Source organism: Neoarius graeffei, chromosome 15 (genome assembly GCF_027579695.1).
Source record: "Neoarius graeffei isolate fNeoGra1 chromosome 15, fNeoGra1.pri, whole genome shotgun sequence".
Lineage (NCBI taxonomy): Eukaryota > Metazoa > Chordata > Actinopteri > Siluriformes > Ariidae > Neoarius > Neoarius graeffei.
Window position 1 is genome coordinate 49,672,440 of NC_083583.1, and position 20,743 is coordinate 49,693,182.

The following is a 20,743-nucleotide window of genomic DNA, read 5'->3' on the forward strand; positions in this document are numbered from 1 at the left end:
TTCCATCTTCCTTCTGCGTCGAGCGGTTGATCATTGGTCAGAGATTCCTTAAGCCATTCTATGAACTCCAGGTTTTTGTCAGGGTAAGCCATCCTGCTGATGTTAATTTTCGGATTACATTTTTCATATTACAATAAGTAGGTATTTCTTGGGTGAATATATCAACATTTATTACACAAGGTGGCCTACTTTAGATCATTCCTTCTGGACTAGATGGGGCTGGCGTGAGCGACACTGTCACTGATGGTCTTGTTTGATCTGTGCAGTGAAGCCAAAATTTAGTCCCAAATATTTACTAGCCCCATTTCCAGAAAAGTCAGGATATTTTCCAAAGCACAATTAAAACAAAAATCTGTGATTTGTTAATTCACATGAACCTTTATTTACTTGACAAAAGTACAAAGAAAATATTTTCCACACTTTTACTGACCAACTTAATTGTATTTTATAAATATAAATGAAGTTAGCATTTGATGCCTGCAGCACACTCAAAAAAAAAAAAAAAGTTGGGACAGAGGCAAAATAAGACTGAAAAGTTGATAGGAAATTCACGTAATTCCACTGTGGCACATTCAGAATACACTGTGAAAGGAGCAGCACCAAAGGCTCAGTCTTTGCAAACAACGATGGGTCATGGCTCACTCCTTTGTGCCAAAATTCGTGAGAGAACTGTAAGTCAATTCAAAAAGAAGATTTATCAATGAAAGATTTTAGGTCTTTCAAAATCTACAGTATGTAATATTGTGAAAAGATTCAGGGAATTCAAAGATCTCTCAGTACGTAAAGGGCAAGGTCAGAAATCACTGTTGAATGTGTGTGACCTTCGAGCCCTCAGGCAGCACTGGCTGAGAAACTGTCATGTTAATGTGACAAATATAGCTACATGGGCTCGGCAGTACTTCAGAAAACCATTGTGACTTCACACAGCCTGCCGCTGCACCCAGAAATGCAACCTGAAAGTGCATTATGCAAGGAGGAAGCCATTCATCAATTCTATGCAGAAATGCCACCAATTTCTCTGGGCCCAAACTCATCTCAGATGGACCAAAAGATAGTGGAAACATCTGCTGTGGTCAGCTGAGTCAATATTTCAACTAGTTTTCAGGAAAACCGGACATCAAGTTCTCAGTGTCAAAGGTAATCACGACCGTCTATCATCAGAGAAAGGTGCAAAAGCCAACATCTGTGATGGTATGGGGTGCATCAGTGCCTGCAGCATGGGTGAGTTGCATGTGTATGAAGGTACCATTGATGCAGAGGTATATATTGGGATTTTAGAGAGACTCATCAAGGCAATGTCTCTTCCCGGGAAGTCCGTGATTATTTGAGCAGGACAATGCCAGGCCTCATTCTGCATGGGTTACAACAGTGTGGCTTCGTAGCCACAGAGGGCGTGTGCTTGACTGGCCTGCTGCTAGTCCAGAGCTGTCTTCTATTGAGAATGTATGGAGCATCATGAAGAGGAGAAATCAGACAACAGTGACCAGACTGTTCAGCAGCTGAGGTCTTGTATCAAGCAAGAATGGACAAAAATTCTAAATTGCAAAACTGCAACAGTTAGTATCTTCAGTTCTCATATACCATAATTAAAAAGTGTTATTAAAGGAAAGGTGATGTAATACAATGGGAATAATGCCTCTGTCCCAGCTTTTTTTTAATGTGTTGCAGTCATCAAATTATAACTTTGTTTATATTTACAACATACAATTAAGTTGGTCAGTAAAACTATTGAAAATATTTTCTTTGTACTTTTGAGAGTTAAATAAAGGTTCACATGAATGAACAAATCATAGATTTTTTGTTTTTATTGCATTTTGGAAAATATCCAAACTTTTCTGGAAATGGGGATAGTCAGTTAGATTTAACTTCATTGTCATTGTGCAGAGTACAGGTACAAAGCCAATGAAATGCAGTTAGCATCTAACCAGAAGTGCAAAATACAGTATTCTTTACAGATAACTGCCAGAAGTAAGTAATGCAGCATCGTGACGCTGTATGTTACAGTACAACCCCAATTCCAAAAAAGTTAGGACGCTGTGTGCACTGTAAATAAGAACAAAATGTGATAATTTGAAAATCATGGAAACCCTATATTTCATTGAAAATGGTACAAAGACAACATATCAAATTTTGAAACTGAGAAATTTTATTATTTTTGAAAATTATATGCTCATTTTTAATTTGATATCAGCAACACAATTCAGAAAAGTTGGGACAGGGGCATGTTTACTACTGTGTTGCATCACCTCTACTTTTAACAACACTCTGTAAATGTTTGGGAACTGAGGAGACCAATTTCCATAGTTTTGAAAGAGAAATGTTGTCCCATTCTTGCCTGATGTACAGTTTCAGTTGCTCAACAGTTTGGGGTCTCCTTTGTTGTATTTTGAGCTTCATAATGCACCAAATCTTTTAAATGGGAGAAAGGTCTGGACTGCAGGCAGGCCAGTTTAGCACCTGGACTCTTTTACTACAGAGCCATGCAGTTTTAATATGTGCAGAAAGCAGTTTGGCATTGTCTTGCTGAAAGAAGGAAGGCCTTCCCTGAAAAAGATTTAGTCTGGATGGCAGCATATTGCTCTGAAACGTGTATATATCATTCAGCATTAATGATGCCTTCCCAGATGTACAAGCTAACCATGTCATGTGCACTAATGCACCCTCATACCATCACAAATGCTGGTTTTTGAACTGTGCACTGATAATAAGCCGGATGGTCCCTCTCCTCTTTAGCCTGGAGGACGTGGTGTCCATGATTTCTAAAAAGTATTTCTACTTTTGATTCGTCAGACCTCGGGACAATTTTCCACTTCGCCTCAGTCCATCGTAAAAGAGCTCGGGCCCAGAGACGGCGGCGGTGTTTCTGGATATTGTTTATATCTGGTTTTAACTTGCATTTGTGGATGCAGTAATTAAGTGTTTTCACAGACAATGGTTTTCTGTAGTGTTCCTGAGCCCATACAGTGATTTCCACTACAGACACTTGTCTACTTTTAATGCAGTGTCTCCTAAGGGCCTGAAGATCACAGGCATCCAATGTCAGTTTTCAGCCTTGTCTCTTGCATACAGAGATTTCTCCAGGTTCTCTGAATCTTTTAATGATATTATGTACCATAGATGATGTGAAATTCTTTGCAATTTTACATTGAGGAACGTTATTTGTAAACTGTTGCACTGTTCACCCATTCAGTCTTTCACAGAGTGGTGAATTCCTCCCCATCTTTACTTCTGAGAGACTCCGACTCTCTGGGATGCTCTTTTTATACCCAATCATGTTACTGACCTGTTGCCAATTCACTTTTTGAAATGTGCTGCTGATGTCAAATTCAAAATGAGCATATATTTTTCAAAAAAAAAAACAATTTCTCAGTTTCAACATTTGATATCGTCTTTGTACTATTTTCAATGAAATACAGGGTTTCCATGATTTGCAAATCTTCACATTCTGTTTTTAGTCATGTTTTACACAGCATCCCAACTTTTTTGGAATTGAGGTTGTATATATAGTGATGGGCAGTGGAGAGTTACAATATACAAATATTATGTTTATAAATATTTAAATACATATTTACAGAGGGGGCAGCATGGTGGTGTAGTGGTTAGCACTGTTTTCTCACAGCAAAAAGGTTCTGGGTGCAAGCCCAGTGACCAACAGAGGCCTTTCTGTGTGGAGTTTGCATGTTCTCCCCGTGTCTGCATGGGTTTCCTCCGGGTGCTCCGGTTTCCCCCACAGTCCAAAGACATGCAGGTTAGGTTAATTGATGGCTCTAAATTGACCGTAGGTGTGAATGAGAGTGTGAATGGATGTTTGTCTCTATGTATCAGCCCTGCGATGACCTGGCAACTTGTTCAGGGTGTACCCTGCCTCTCGCCCATAGTCAGCTGGGATAGGCTCCAGCTTGCCCTGCACAGGATTAGCGATTAAAGATAATGGATGGATGGATATTTACAGAGGGGAAGTGGACAGGATTAGCGAGTATGTGGGGTTGTATGTACAGTTAGCCGTATTTAACACACAGGTACAGTTGATTATGTATGTACAGATGTTTAGATGTACAATAAAAAAGTGGCAGTGTGTGCAGCAGTATGAACACGTACATTTTTTATGTACAGTTGTTGATATGTACAGTAATGCTATCAGATAAAGTGGCACAGTCTAGGCAACAATGTAAGTGGTCCATTTCGTGCAAGAAATTAATACCGCAAATGGCACGTTAAAGTACTGAACAGTGCAGAATGAGTGCAGTGACACTAGCAGAGTGGTCACCGCCTCAGAGAAGAAGCTCCTCCTGAGCCTGTTGATACGGGAGCAGAGGCTTCTGTAACATCTGCCAGATGGGAGGAGGGAGAAAAATGTATGGCTCATGTGGGTGGAATCCTTGATGTTACTCGCCCTACCTAATCATTGCATGTGATAAATGTTCTCAATGAATGATCATTCCCTCATCATGTCTTTGTTTCCCAAAAAAGCAACAGCAAAACAAAAAATGTGTCATGTTACCAAAAACATAAAGGACAACGTTCTCTGTGCAAAGACTTTTTCATCATGGAAAACTTAATGACTGTTACAAAAGCATTGACACTAGTCCATAAATAATATTAAACATTGCCTTAAATAAAGTGTCACTTTATCAATGATTAGATATCTTGAATAACAACACATTTTAAAATTTTGTTTATTTTGTACAGGATTATGCAGAGTATCAGCCATACAAGTCCCTGTGAGCTGTTACTATAGCAACAATAGCATATTAGAAATATGTTACCTACATAAATATATGTAATGACATTAATAAAAATCTATGATTTGAATTACAGCCAGCAGTATTGTCAGAGATTGTTACTGAAAATGAGTCAACATCTTTGATCCAATCAGATGTGAGAATTCAACTGTGCTGTGGCATAATGATTTATGAATGAAGGTTATAATATTGGACAATGCAAATTTGAACATGTGAGAGCATTTTGATTCAAAATTCTGCCAAATTTCTATTTGTATCCCTATAGACCCTTTTCAGTCACGTGACCTTCGTAAACGCGACCACCATTTTGGACATGTAGTGGACTTCGGCTCGAATTGGTTTGAATGTGAGGAAGGCGACAAATGGAGAACATACAAGAAAAAGGAGCGAGATGCAGAAAATACCTTCGCTATCCAGCGACGTAGGGCATTTACAGGGCGAGCAGAGGGAGAAATAACAGTAACGACACATTAGCAACGCCGTACAGAAATAACGGTTTATGGCACAGACCCTTTCGGTTCTCGCTCATCTAGCTGCTACAATGACTGCTTAGACTGCAACAATAATACCTAACACACATTTAAGTATCCGTCGTAAAGACGTGAAACTCGTCGAGTGACGAGTGTGTTCATTAATAAGCTAACACAATCTAAAAGTAGACATACCATCACACTGCCCTGGCACTGTGTACAGTTTACCTTCTACGGTTTGTGCACTCACTATTTGCCATTACTTTCTCCAACCGTTGTGACAGATTACAGGGAACGGCCTGGATTTAAGAGACAAATACATGTTCCTCTTATTTTGAACACTTATTTGTAGGCAGTGCTTAATTTGTAAAGTGGGAGGTCCCGGAGTGCAGAGGATGAGCGGCTCCGGTGCGAAAAAAAGAGGGGGGGAGGGGGGCGCGGCGCTGCGCTTCTGGGAATGTTTTGTAATAACACTGCAAATTAAGTTCATCTGCAGATATTTTGTGGATGTCGTTTCATGAGAGAAATCACCAACAAGACAGATATCAAAATCAGACATTAACACTAAATAAACTTGCATTTTTTTATTTAATTATTTGTTGTTTTTTTTGTTACATAGTCAAAAGAGGTGTCGGATCACCGGATCCAGTGTAAATAGCTGCCGGAGCCAACGCCCGAGGTTCCGGAGCGCGCTCCGGCTTGCTCCCTCTCAAATTAAACGCTGTTTGTAGGACACTGCCTCTGATCTGTCCTACAGTCTACCAACAGCAAAGGAACACAACGCTAGCTAATGTCGTTAGCTAATAGCTACTACAGAAGAACAAAGAGGTTACAATGGGTTATTTTAGCCTATTTGGTTACACACTCGCCGCCACAGAATGTTAACAGCAATGTAATGCCTTTTCTGGCTAATTTTATTCGTCTTACCTCCAACAAAGTGGTCATTGCACAAGCGCTGGTATGTCGAGGGCTGCCAATCTTTCCTGTTTATGGCCGCTATCCATCTTCTCCGTCGGGATCCGATAAAATGATAAACCTTGCCTTGTTTGTTGATGGTTACTACATCCAGGTGCACAACAATATAGTGGCATGATGGAAGTCTTGCTGAAAATAAACACTTTCTTTGCTGCCATTCCTCAATGCTGGCTGTGGTAAACTACTGGTAGTACATGTCCAAAATGGCGGCCGCGTTTGTCGTGACGTCACGTGAAAAGGGTCTATAGATGCCACTGAAACTTATAGTGATCCAGTATACCAAGACATAATTAGAAGTTGCATATATTATTTCTTCCCCAGCACTTCACAGTATCTAAACAAACAAGTTTAAAAGTCCTTTCAGTGTTCGTATCATTTCTGCACAGTTCTGAAGGTCAGTCTACTGTATTTAACACACTTGCCCATGACAGCAGACCTCACTGGCACCCTGGCTGTCCCTGGCATTCCACATGACTGCCATCCCTGGGATGTGTCATTACTAGAATGATGGCGTGAGCCTGCTGAGTGCAGGCATGGTGGAGGATGCAAACAGATGTCTTAGCAGATGTTTCATGCCTACTCCCTCTCTAGTAAAAGCTCTGTGTCAGGTATTCAGAGAGAAAGAGAGCCTAGTGCACTCAGTGAGAGCCGAATGGCCATCCAGGGGAGCATGAATTATTCAGTCTGGTGGAATATTGTCTTCACATTTGTTTTGCATTACAATGAGAGTGGGTTTGAGCAATCTAGGTTTCAGCAGCACAGGTCAAAGCTGTGTCATTTGATTATACTTCACAAACCTTAGTGTGGATTAGATTGCATAATACTGTATAAATAAGTTAAAATATGAGACTCTTGAGATGGGAGATGTATAGTATTTTTCTTTCAAACTGATTTTTTTTTTCCCCCATGGCTTGCACTGGGACATACGGTAATAACGACCAGAAACTCTGTTAGTATTAAGTAACATATAACATATTCATTAGTATAAGAAGCCAAGCCAAGAAGCCTTTATTTGTCACGTGTACACTCAAGCACATACTTAAGCACACAGTGAAAATTAACCTCTGCATGTAACCCATCTGAAGCAGTAAACACACACATGCGCACACACAAGTGAGCAATGAGCACATACACGTATATTCAGAGCAGTGGGCAGCTGTGCTACAGCGCCCAGGGAGCAGTTGTGGGTTAGGTGCCCTTGCTCAAAGGGACTTCAGCCCAACCTCAGGCCAGGGCTGCCCCAAATTAACCTAACCGCATATCTTTGGACTGTGGGGGAAACCGGAGCACCCAGAGGAAACCCATGCAGACACGGGGAGAACATGAAGACGTGAACTTCACACATAAAGATCCCCATCGGCTGCTGGGCTCAAACCCAGCACCTTCTTGCTGTGAAGCGACAGTGCTAACCACATGAAGACATGAACTCCACACGTAAAGATCCCTGTCGGCTGCTGGGCTCAAACCCAGCACCTTCTTGCTGTGAAGCGACAGTGCTAACCACTACACCACCGTACTGCCCATAAAATAGAAAGAAAAAATACAAAAGAAAAAATAAAGTCAAGTTTATTTGTATTGTGCTTTTGACAACATTGTTGCAAAGCAGCTTTACAGAAAACTAAAGACTTTAAACATGAGCTAATTTTATCCCTAATGTATCCCTTACTGAAAGTGCCTTACTGTCCACAGCAGATTAGTCTGAGTTAAATCAGTATGTGTCATGTATACTCAATGCCGGGGTGGCCCTATATTTAGCCGGGACCATCCCCGGCCCAAACCATCAATGGCGGCCTGCTTGGAGCATGGGGAAAATAATTTTCACTAATTTTGGTCACTGATCTTATTCTTGCATTAATCATCAATTCAACTGCACTCTGCATTTTCACATGGCAGCCCAGACGCCGACAGCATCGCAGTAGATTAAATAGGCGCTACCAAATAAGGAAATTCTCCCCTCCCCTCTATTGCAGTTGGTTTGGTCCAAGACTCCTCCTCTGTATTGCGGGGAACTTAAACAACATTGGCTCGAAACAGCGCGCGTCAGTGATGGAGGGCAGAAAGAGGCCAGGTGGAACTGAAAGGGCGAAGCTTAAAAAAAGGAAGGAGGTGGCAGCAAAATGTGCCAAATTGACAGATATGTTCTCAAGACCAGCTGGTAGGTTACGAAAGATATGGAGTATGATAACCCTGTTTGTCGATTTTATCAGTCTATGCTAGGCCTATAATGTGTCGATAGTTTGCGATGTCAATTCAGCTTTTTGATGTCATGTGAAATCTCGCAATTTGCACGGTATAGATGTGGTGTATGTCTTAATTCTAAGAAGAACCGGACATTGCTTTACATCCCAGTTATTAACAATTTTAGATGAACAGGTCCCAAATGTGCTGTTGCGCGTTATTTCCTCATCCAGCCAATTTCATCTCGCTGTCACACCGTGCATTTCCACAGGCGTGCGCACATTGTGGTTATGAACACATAGGCCTAGAAGTCATATTTGATGTTAAATAATTGTTGTTAAATATGTAACTTAGAAGAGGTGTATGCGTATGCCAATATTCTAAGCAGAATCGAACACTTGCTTTAGCCTACATTTCATTTAACCATTTTTGAGTTGCCTAATGCGCCCTCATGCTTTATCTGCCGGTTGCTGAGTACCCAGCATTGTTGATTTGCCATTATTTTCGAGGCGTATGCGGCATGTAATGCACAAGCATTGGTTCAAATGCACGCGAGAACCTATATTGTTAAAGTGAAGTGAAGTTTACCTGAATTTAAACCAAATAAAAAGCATTGTGAAAGAACAGTTATTTGTTTTATCTTTTTTAATGTACTCAAATTCCTCCTCCATTTCAAAGTGGCCTGAATGTGAATTAAACTCCCGGACTGAAAACAGGGCCCACTCCGGCCCTGTGTATACTGAGAACCAGGTGTTAATTTAACATTAATGATTTTTACTATGACTTTTGAATAAAAGTAGAGTGGTGACATTGCTGTGACCTGTCTACTCCATGCAATGACTTTTTAGTATTTGCTTTAGACACACTCACTACCACATACCACCTCCCCAACAAAGAATTTTAGACTGATCGTACTCTTAGTCCATGACCTGGTGAATTATCAGAATGTATTTATTGATCAAGACTTCAATGCACTTCTGTAATTTGCTTTGCATAAGGGCATCTGCCAAACATCATAAATATAAATGTAAACATCCAGCTAGCCATCAATCAATCAGTCAATAAATAAATGTTTTATCTAAAGACATTATGTATAGTTTTATGCTACATCCACACGACAACGGCAACGAGTTTTTTTTTTTTTTTTAAATATCGCGTCCACATGGGCAACGGATCAGTAAAATATCAGGTACATATGGCAACGCAACGCTTGCTGAAAACGATGCAATACACATGCCACACCTCTACGTGCGCTGTAAGACGGTCCCATCGGAGACACCAGAACAATAGAAGTACGACGCATGCGCCTTCTTCTACCCGGCGTCATAGACATATAAACATAGACGCCGCATTGAGCTGGTGGCCCGTTGCTGGGATACGTCAGAGTGTCCGCCATATTGGATGTGGCAAATCTTCCCCGTAAACCAATGCAAGTAAATGGACTGAACTTCATAAAGCCCCTTTCTACAATAATATTTAACTCGATGCCTTTTATTCACCCATTAAGACACACACGTATATATTTGGGAAACAAACAGGCATCAAAACAACATATATAACTTTTAATGTGATGGTTATAAATAGTGTGCGAAATAGCCGTGCCGTCTCTGCATCACTTTCATTAAATGCCATGCAAATAGGCTATAAAATGTCTCCAAAAACAATTTTTGCAATATACAGTGCTATATGGAAAAAAATTCAATTAAACCATATTACAATGGGATTGCTCCATGTGATTGCTTCACAGTCTGACATGCTTCCAATCTCTTCTATTTTTGAGTGTGCCATCACCATCTGACAGCTGGTGATGAAATTGGTTGGGTGGGCTATGAAATAAATTATAAATTTATTTATAAATTATAAATTGTTTGGAGACAGGTTTCACCGAGCGGCTATTATGCGCGAGACTTCACATTAGCCACAAAGTCAGAAAAATCTGTTCGTAAAATTACGTTATAATGACCAAATACAATGAAAAGTATTGTTCCAGTCTCACCTGTAAAAGGTAATCCCATGTGATCTTGTTTGGATGGTAAACCTGTTGGTACAGTTAAACGCAGCACATGAATGAGGCATTTTTATTCTCCGCTTTGCCCCATCCAATATGGCGGCGAGGATGACGTATGATTCTACGTGGAAGGTGGCGTCTATGTTTATATGTCTATGCCCGGCGTGAAGCACTCACAGTCATGTGGTTGTGACGTCATCGTAAACAAATCCGTTCTACTCATCCAGACAACTTCGCAATGGCGCCGTTGCCAGATCTTTCCACTCTGGAACCCGTTCTCAAAAGATTTCGTTTTGGGGCACCCAAAACGCCGGTGACGTGTGGACGCCAGGCCGAAACGATAAACAATTTTATCAGATTCACCTGAATCCGTTGCCGTGTGGACAGGGCCTTAAACACACCTACATAACCCCTTCATAAAGCTAGTAAAAAATTTTTTTTTCCCCCAACCCACAGCAGCCTTGGAATCTCAGTATAAAACATGAGTCAGATGATAGTTTTCTGTCGACATACAGTGGGTTTGTGTTATGATACTTGTGTTATCATGGCACCATTGCATAGTAAATAGTGAACAAAGCACAGTGAATACTTTGTAATAACAGACTTGTGTATAGTTTCCCTGAGCCTTCAGCAAAGTGAGTTTCTGCTGAGAAGCTGTTTATGAGGAAAAGTTATGACACTATAATGACAGCCTAACTGTGCATATTCTATCTGATCCCAGATTAAATATGTCTGGTTTAAAATCTTATCAAGTGTATTTAATCACAGAGTTATACGAGTGTCTTTGGTTTTTATGTAAAGTTGCATTATTATCATTATAATGAAATTTAATGTCAGTTTTACACAATAGCTGAGCACAGTAATGAGAAGTTTGAGTTATGACATTTTCCTTGGTGATGTCAGTTTCGCATAATGGGAATAATGTTAGTTTGCTTTAATTTCATTATTTAGGAAATGAAATAATAACATATAAAATACCTTATTCAATAAATGGCACAGTTACATGTGTTTAAGAGGTACTTTGGTTTTGATATCATGTCACATTATTATCATGATGTGAATCTGATACCAGAAGTACACTAAAGGCCTCTGCATGTTCTTGCGACAAGGCTTTCGCAGATAGCTTTTCGCAGACAGTTGTAATTTATTGTTGAGCGGGGAGTTATAGGCGTGCACGATGTTATTCACCGGCACAACACAAGGGGGCGCGAAGTCGCTAGGAGTAGTTGGTGGGTGTGGTTAGTGGAGTGTTTATCCTCCGGTTACTTATAATGACTAGAATTTTTTTTTTATAATGACTAGACCTGGAGTCGTATAGATGTACGTACTTCCTCAATCAACCGCTCTTCATGCTGCTCCATCTTCGCTCGTGTTTTTAAAAATGCCGGTCATGAAAACAAAACAAACCGGGAAAGCAGTGAAGCGGAAGTGCATGTACAGCGGATGTAGAGTGGACCAATCAGAGCCCTCTTGTCTGCGACGCTGTCTGGGAGGCTTCTGCGGTGGTCACAATTTTTGGGAGGTGCGCGCAAAGCGTCTGCGAAGGTGGGGGGGCTACGCAGACACTGTCTGCGACACCGTCTGCGAGGACTGGGTTGTCAGCATAAATTGGTCTTGAGCTACATCAAGCATTATGTTGACATAATAACTGTGCACAATGATAGAAGTTTTTATGACCACACATGTGACATCCACCCAATGGTAAAATAATCTGACATTAGTTTAACCTGGTGGCACGGTGGTGTAGTGGTTAGCACTGTCGCCTCACAGCAAGAAGGTTCTGGGTTTGAGCCCAGTGGCCGACAGGGGCCTTTCTGTGTGGAGTTTGCATGTTCTCCCTGTGTCCACGTGGGTTTCCTCCGGGTGCTCCGGTTTCCCCCACAGTCCAAAGACATGCAGGTTAGGTTAACTGGTGACTCTAAATTGACCGTAGGTGTGAATGTGAGTGTGAATGGTTCTTTGTCTCCATGTGTCAGCCCTGCGATGATCTGGTGACTTGTCCAGGGTGTACCCCACCTCTCGCCCATAGTCAGCTGGGATAGGCTCCAGCTTGCCTGCGACTCTGCACAGGATAAGCGGTTATGGATAGATGGATGGAATAGTTTAACCTCATTGTTTAGAAATTAAAAATTAAATAGCAAGAAATAATAATAATAAAAAATTTCATTCACCTTAATGACAGGGTTATGTGTATTTAAGCATGACACTGGTTTTGATATCATGATGCATTTATGTTAATCTTATATACTAGAAATACAGTAAGCTACATCAGTCAATTGAGTTTAATTTCATTGTTCAGAAAATGAAAATTAAGCAGGTGTTGATGCCATGTTGCATTATTCCCCTTATATGAATCTGATGCTAGCCTGGAAAATGCCGTAAGACACCTTTAAAAAAAATTATTTCATTCAGGTATTATTTCCACTTGACATTAAAACTGACAAAATCAGTCATAATGACAGGTGACGCCAACATTTATAAATGTTTCTAAACATTGACATAGCTTTACCTTGGTTGTCAGGACAAATAGTAACATTTTCTATTTACAGTACCAGACAAAAGTTTGGACACACATTCTAATTCAATGGTCTTTCTTTATTTTTGTTAATTAAAAGTCACTTCATGTCTTAAAGTAATGATGATGGATGTTGTTTCCCTTTACTTAGTTGAGCAGTTCTTGACATAATATGGATTACTACAGTTAGGGGTATTTACTGTATTTTTATTATTTACTGTTTACTGTTTGATCTCAAATGCATTAAGGATGCAAGAAATTGCACTAATTAACTTTTGACGAGGCACACCTGTGAATTGAAAAGCATTCCAGGTGACTACCTCATGAAGCTGGTTAAGATAATGCCAAAGCGTCATCAAGGTAAATGGTGGCTACTTTGAAGAATCTAAAATACGAAACATTATGGGGTTTTTTGACACTTTTTTTGTTTACCACATAATTCCATACATGTTCCATATATTATTTCATCGTGTTGATGTTTTCAATATTGTTCTACAATGTAGAAAATAGTCAAAATACAGAAAACCTATGAATGAGTAGGTGTGTCCAAACTTTTGATTGGTACTGTACCGGTATGTGTCGATAATGACTTAGGAATATATTCACTAAATGCATGTACAGCATGTAATTTATTTCTGAAAGGGCATTACAGATTACAGCAATGTTTGCAATGCATTTATAAATAGTCAACAGAATGCAGTCATCTTTTTGTAATATTATATCAGTTATACCAAGAAAATTCAGCCTCAGTTTGCTTCATGAATTATAGAGGGTGTTTCAAAAAATTGATATTATTTGAGATGTAAATATCCCAGAAACTACATAGTCTATAGGCAAATGAAACTGAACAGGCTTAATGTTGAGCAATGTAAGATTTATTCCTCAAAATTTGAATGAGAAACTCAAAGGTATGTGGATTACATGAACGATTTCACCAATTTTCAATATGTGCGCCACCTGAGACACACACAGACAGCCTTCCTCTTTGAACTTTTTGTGCCGTGTCCAAATCTGCATTGCAGTTGGTGCATTTTTAGAGAATTCTCTCATAAATGTACGCTGCAGAGTCTTGTTCGACTGTGTTCAAGTGAACTCTAACACACAACGCATTTTCTTTTCCAGCGAATGGCATTTCTATACCTAAAAAGTTAAAGACAAAAAACAGTAAACATAAAATTTTGACCTGTTTCTTTACATGCTGTTAAAGTTTGAGGTCAATTGAACGAGAATTGGCAAAGTTATTAGATTGTGAAATGTAGAGTACCTTTAAAATGTATTACAAAATGTTCTGGATGCATTCATATTTCATTATAAATATGAGCTTGATAGAAAGTGTTCCCAGAAGAGCTTATGTAGGTGTCATGTAGCCCTGTGCATCCTGGCCACCAGCCATTCCAAATGTATTAATTTATACCATGCTGCTATCTTAAAATTCCACATCCTTTGTATTCCCCACTTTTTTCTGTCTGATAGGAGCTGACATATTTACAGATATGAGCCATAAAAAACACAGCAAGTTCTGTTCTCCATGTCTGTTTTCCCCTCTTTTTTCTGATAATAAAGCAACAGTAATCATGGAGAATTATTTCAGACATTATCTTCTCATGAACTGGTGACTTGTGAGAGCAACACAACAAATCAAAAGGTGGAAAGGGTGCAGTATCTGCATCAGTACTCAATAAGCTGTTGTCTAGATCTAAAAGAGCATCACTGTTTTCTTATTTTGGATAATTTTTCCTTTTCTGCTTGCCAAATGAGTGCGAAACCAAAATGAAATCTCATCTCATTATCTCTCGCCGCTTTATCCTGTTCTACAGGGTCGCAGGCAAGCTGGAGCCTATCCCAGCTGACTACGGGCGAAAGGCGGGGTACACCCTGGACAAGTCGCCAGGTCATCACAGGGCTGACACATAGACACAGACAACCATTCACACTCACATTCACACCTACGGTCAATTTAAGCTGTGTTCACATATATACCGGTACGACAGTGGTATAACTGTATCGATACAAAGTATACCGGTACAGTTTAATGCATCTGTCCACACTAGCGAGAAATGTTTGCAGTTTTCTTTCACGGTAGTTGAAATGCGCGTGCGCGAAATGTTTCCGTGGTTACTGAGTAACTTCCTTCCGAGAATATGGCGGATGAAACAACATGTGTGTGCTTTTTGTTGTCAATGTACAGTCTGTATTTCTGGTAGTCGTTTATTCAGTCGAATCGTGTACGGTAAAACGCGCGAGGCAGTTGAGAAAGAAACAAAGAAAACGAATCTCCATTCTTCACTATTTTATTCAGAGAAGACAGCGAAGAAGTAGGAATGGTTCATTGCGCATGCGCATTATATTTGTATCGATACAGAATCGCGTCATCTGTCCACACTACAGCGAAGCGCTACAGTACCGATACTGTACCGGTACGAAACCCATACATTTGTGGGTTTCGTACCGACACAGTTATACCGCTACAGTACCGGTATAGTTGCTAGTGTGGACAGGTGTTGCGGTACGAAAGTAGTATCGTATCGGTACAAAATCCCTAGTGTGGACAGGGTATTAGAGTCACCAGTTAACCTAACCTGCATGTCTTTGGACTGTGGGGGAAACCGGAGCACCCGGAGGAAACCCACGCAGACACGGGGAGAACATGCAAACTCCGCACAGAAAGGCCCTCACCGGCCACGGGGCTCGGACCTGGACCTTCTTGCTGTGAGGCGACAGCGCTAACCACTACACCACCGTGCCGCCCCTTATTTATTTATTTATTTATTTATAGGCTGTGCCATGCTTTAGGTCTGAGATTCAGGTTGTAACTGCAGATGACTCACATGTCAGATTTATATGTGATTTGTAAACACTGCAAATGTTATGTTTTCAAATGCAGTGAACTTTTTTGCACATAGTGCAATAAGCACAGCGTGAACAATTTCACATTATCCATTTATATTAACATAGAGTTTTTACATGATTCATTTCAACATGTAATTTTTACATATGATTCCTTTATTTTTCACATGTGATGTTCCCTCCAAGATTATTTTTTTGCATGTGATTTCCCCCCCCCCAAGATTCATTTATTCTCACAATTTCACATATAATTCCTATATCATATATTTGCATATGATTTTTGCACATGGTTTTGTTTTTCACGTGATTTTCACACATGATCTCATATATACACATCATATGTTTTCAGATGTGACTTTTATACATCTTTTATTCATTTACATGTGATTTTTAACACAATATTAATTTCTTCTCATGTGATTCCTCCCCCCCACATGATTTTTTTTTTGCATGTGATTTTTACATTTATTTTAGTTATTGTCACATTTTTTTAATTTTTACACAATTTATGCTCACATGTGATTTTGCATATGATTATTTACATATTTTTACACATTCTATTTCACATGATCCCTCCTACATTGTTTTATGTATTCTCACATGTTAATTTTTCACATATTAGTCTACTTGAGTTCACATGTGCAATTTCAGACCATAATGTTGAAATTCTTATTTTCATATTAGAAACTTCTAAAAAACCTACAAACATTTCATATGGTAGAAATGTTTGTGGGTTTTTTTTCCATAAAGGTAATCTGTAAGGCACGTCTCTTCATCTTTATGTATCTGAGGAAGAGGTGATGTGAAATGTTTTTTTTTTTTTAAGAATTTTACATGTTATTTTCAAATTGACAGGTGGGTCTATTCACACGAAAAGAATTGCTTCCCCTGGGTTATTTGGCAACCTTGTTAAAGTCAAAAGGAGGCTTTGAATAGAAATTTAATCATTTGCATATTTATTTAAATACACCGCAGCTATGGGACTTGTACTGAAGACTTTAATGAACAAACAATTGTCACCAGTGTCCAAGAACAGTTGTTCTCAATAGTAACCATCACCATATGTATCATCTGTACCCATCTGACTTTTCTTTTGAGGTTCTCCTTTCTCACTCTTTCTCCCTATTTATTTCTCTCAACTCTAGCCAAAAATGTTTTTTCAAAAGGTTTGACACTGGTCAAACTCAATACACATATCTGCAAATAAAAACTTATTCCAGGCCAAACTGCTATTGACTTATTTAGTGAAGATCATTTGTAAAATTAGTGTGGCGGTTATTTGAAACACAGAATAAATTCCACAACATGCCATATTTAACCTTTTAAAGTATTAATAGCTCATCCAGTTGTCAGGTATATCACCTTCATGACTCTATTAAAGGAAATACACGTGGAATGACTTGCATGCACTGTCGGAGGCATTTGCTAGTTGATTATCTGGTCATGATGATGATTCTAACTCTAGCTATAAGGATTAACAGCAAGCCACTGAGCTCATGAAACATTATCTTTAAACAGTGCCTGAAAATTGCTATCATGTGATGTGATATTTCCACTAACAAACATGCAAATAAACCTGAGGGTGTATTACAGAGGTGAGACATTGTATAAACAACATTATGGAAATGTTACAGCTTTCTCCAGCCCCGTGTTTGCATTTCTTCACGCTGCTGCTGAAGTAGAAATGGTCTTCAAGTCATTAAAATTACACTGACTCTCATCTTATTTGCATAGTAGTTTCCCTAGTAACAACATCAATGGTTGCATAGCATGACATTTTAAGGGGAAGAATGATATGAATTTGTTCAATACAGCATAAGTGTATTATAAATTCTTTGTAGCAGTTTGTTCTTAGGCTTGCTTTGGCTGAATGGTTGATCATGCTGAATAAATCCATATACTGAAGCACTGTGCAAACAAAATACACTGGGCTGCCTAATGTATGTTAGACAGGAGGATCCTTGGAGCTTTATTCAATCTATACAGAAATAAATAGTGTATTTATTCATAAAGTATTCACTTTTTTCCTCATTTGGTTAAAGTTAAAGTTAAAGTCCTTCCCGCACCATGTGGCACATTGGGCGGCGCCGATCTCCGTTACTGTAGCCCTCGGCCTCTCGCCTATTACATAGCTAGGGTTACAGTGGGGGTCTAGTCCTCTGGTAACCACGAGAGTTTGGTTAAAGTCCAGTTATTAATCGGGGGGGAATAACTCCAGAACAGGAAATTCTAAACAGGTTTCTCCACAGTGTTTGGCAAATTAATTCATTACTTTATCTTCAGTCACCACTTTTCCTGCTCACAGTCATGGGTGGATCAGAAGTCTATCCTGGGAACATTGGAACAAGGCAGGAGAATTCACCCAGGATGGGATGTCAGCCCTGGTCAGGGCACCATGCACACTCTTATTCACACTCTGGTCAACTTAAGACAGACAATCCACCTAACTGCATGTTTTGGACAGTCGAAGGAAAGTAAGAACCCAGAGCAAACCTGTATAAAGACAGGCAGAACATGTGAAACCCCATACATACCCAAACTCCAGATCAATTGAGACCCTGAACAGGATTAAGTGGTTACTGAACGATTTATGAATAATAAATAAAAAGCCTGAAATATTATTACATAAGTATTCAGACCATTTAATGAGTACTTCATGAAAGTACTTTATAGGCAACTACAAGCTTAACTTTCCTTGGGCATGATGCTACAAGCTTGGTACACCTGGCTTCAGGGATCTTCTGCCATTCTGCAATGCAAAACATATGAAGCTTTACATAACTATAAAGCTATGTTCAGATCTCTCCTCAGTTTAAGTCTGAGCTGAGTTTAAGACAAGGACATCCACTTACAACCCCGATTCCAAAAAAGTTGGGACAAAGTACAAATTGTAAATAAAAACGGAATGCAATGATGTGGAAGTTTCAAAATTCCATATTTTATTCAGAATAGAACATAGATGACATATCAAATGTTTAAACTGAGAAAATGTATCATTTAAAGAGAAAAATTAGGTGATTTTAAATTTCATGACAACAACACATCTCAAAAAAGTTGGGACAAGGCCATGTTTCCCACTGTGAGACATCCCTTTTCTCTTTACAACAGTCTGTAAACGTCTGGGGACTGAGGAGACAAGTTGGTCAAGTTTAGGGATAGGAATGTTAACCCATTCTTGTCTAATGTAGGATTCTAGTTGCTCAACTGTCTTAGGTCTTTTTTGTCGTATCTTCCGTTTTATGATGTGCCAAATGTTTTCTATGGGTGAAAGATCTGGACTGCAGGCTGGCCAGTTCAGTACCCGGACCCTTCTTCTACGCAGCCATGATGCTGTAATTGATGCAGTATGTGGTTTGTCATTGTCATGTTGGAAAATGCAAGGTCTTCCCTGAAAGAGACGTCATCTGGATGGGAGCATATGTTGCTCTAGAACCTGGATATACCTTTCAGCATTGATGGTGTCTTTCCAGATGTGTAAGCTGCCCATGCCACACGCACTAATGCAACCCCATACCATCAGAGATGCAGGCTTCTGAACTGAGCGCTGATAACAACTTGGGTCGTCCTTCTCCTCTTTAGTTCGAATGACAAGGCGTCCCTGATTTCCATAAAGAACTTCAAATTTTGATTCGTCTGACCACAGAACAGTTTTCCACTTTGCCACAGTCCATTTTAAATGAGCCTTGGCCCAGAGAAGACGTCTGCGCTTCTGGATCATGTTTAGATATGGCTTCTTCTTTGAACTATGGAGTTTTAGCTGGCAACAACAGATGACATGGTGAATTGTGTTCACAGATAATGTTCTCTGGAAATATTCCTGAGCCCATTTTGTGATTTCCAATACAGAAGCATGCCTGTATGTGATGCAGTGCCGTCTAAGGGCCCGAAGATCACGGGCACCCAGTATGGTTTTCCGGCCTTGACCCTTACGCACAGAGATACTTCCAGATTCTCTGAATCTTTTGATGATATTATGCACTGTAGATGATGATATGTTCAAACTCTTTGCAATTTTACACTGTCGAACTCCTTTCTGATATTGCTCCACTATTTGTCGGTGCAGAATTAGGGGGATTGGTGATCCTCTTCCCATCTTTACTTCTGAGAGCCGCTGCCACTCCAAGATGTTCTTTTTATACCCAGTCATGTTAATGACCTATTGCCATTTGACCTAATGAGTTGCAATTTGGTCCTCCAGCTGTTCCTTTTTTGTACCTTTAACTTTTCCAGCCTCTTATTGCCCCTGTCCCAACTTTTTTGAGATGTGTTGCTGTCATGAAATTTCAAATGAGCCAATATTTGGCATGAAATTTCAAAATGTCTCACTTTCGACATTTGATATGTTGTCTATGTTCTATTGTGAATACAATATCAGTTTTTGAGATTTGTAAATTATTGCATCCCGTTTTCATTTACAATTTGTACTTTGTCCCAACTTTTTTGGAATCGGGGTTGTACTTGCCCAGAAGACACTGCTGTTTTATCTTGCCTGTGTGTTTTAAGATCAGGAGTGCTATTGAGAAAGATTTCTCAAAGATATCTTTGTTCTCTCTCCTAACAATCTTCCTAGTCCCTGCTACTGCAAAACATTCTCACAGCATGATGCTGCCACTACCATGTTTCACCATAGGGAGGGTTTTTTTTTGTGACCTTGCCCAGATCTATGCCTCAACATGTTCCTTTCTTTGGAGCCTGTGGACAGTTGCTTTGACTATACACACACACACATATATATATATATATATATATATATATATATATATATATATATATATATATATATATATATATATATATATAGGGTGGCATGGTGGCGTAGTGGTTAGCACTGTCGTCTCACTGGAAGAAGGTCCTAGGTTCAAGCCCAGTGACTGACGAGGGCCTTTCTGTGTGGAGTTTGCAGGTTCTCTCTGTGTCTGCATGGGGCTGCTCTGATTTCCCCCATAGACATGCAGGTTAGGCTAATTGGTGGCTGGCTCTAAATTGACTGTAGGTGTGAATGGTTGGT

General features: G+C 39.7%; 1 protein-coding gene across 2 annotated transcripts in view; it reads left to right on the forward strand.

Moving 5' to 3' along the window:
* The window catches only part of LOC132899553 (inactive N-acetylated-alpha-linked acidic dipeptidase-like protein 2), a 711,964-nt gene that overhangs the window by 380,850 nt on the left and 310,371 nt on the right, over nt 1-20,743 (forward strand). The gene's annotated exons all lie outside the window — the stretch shown is intronic.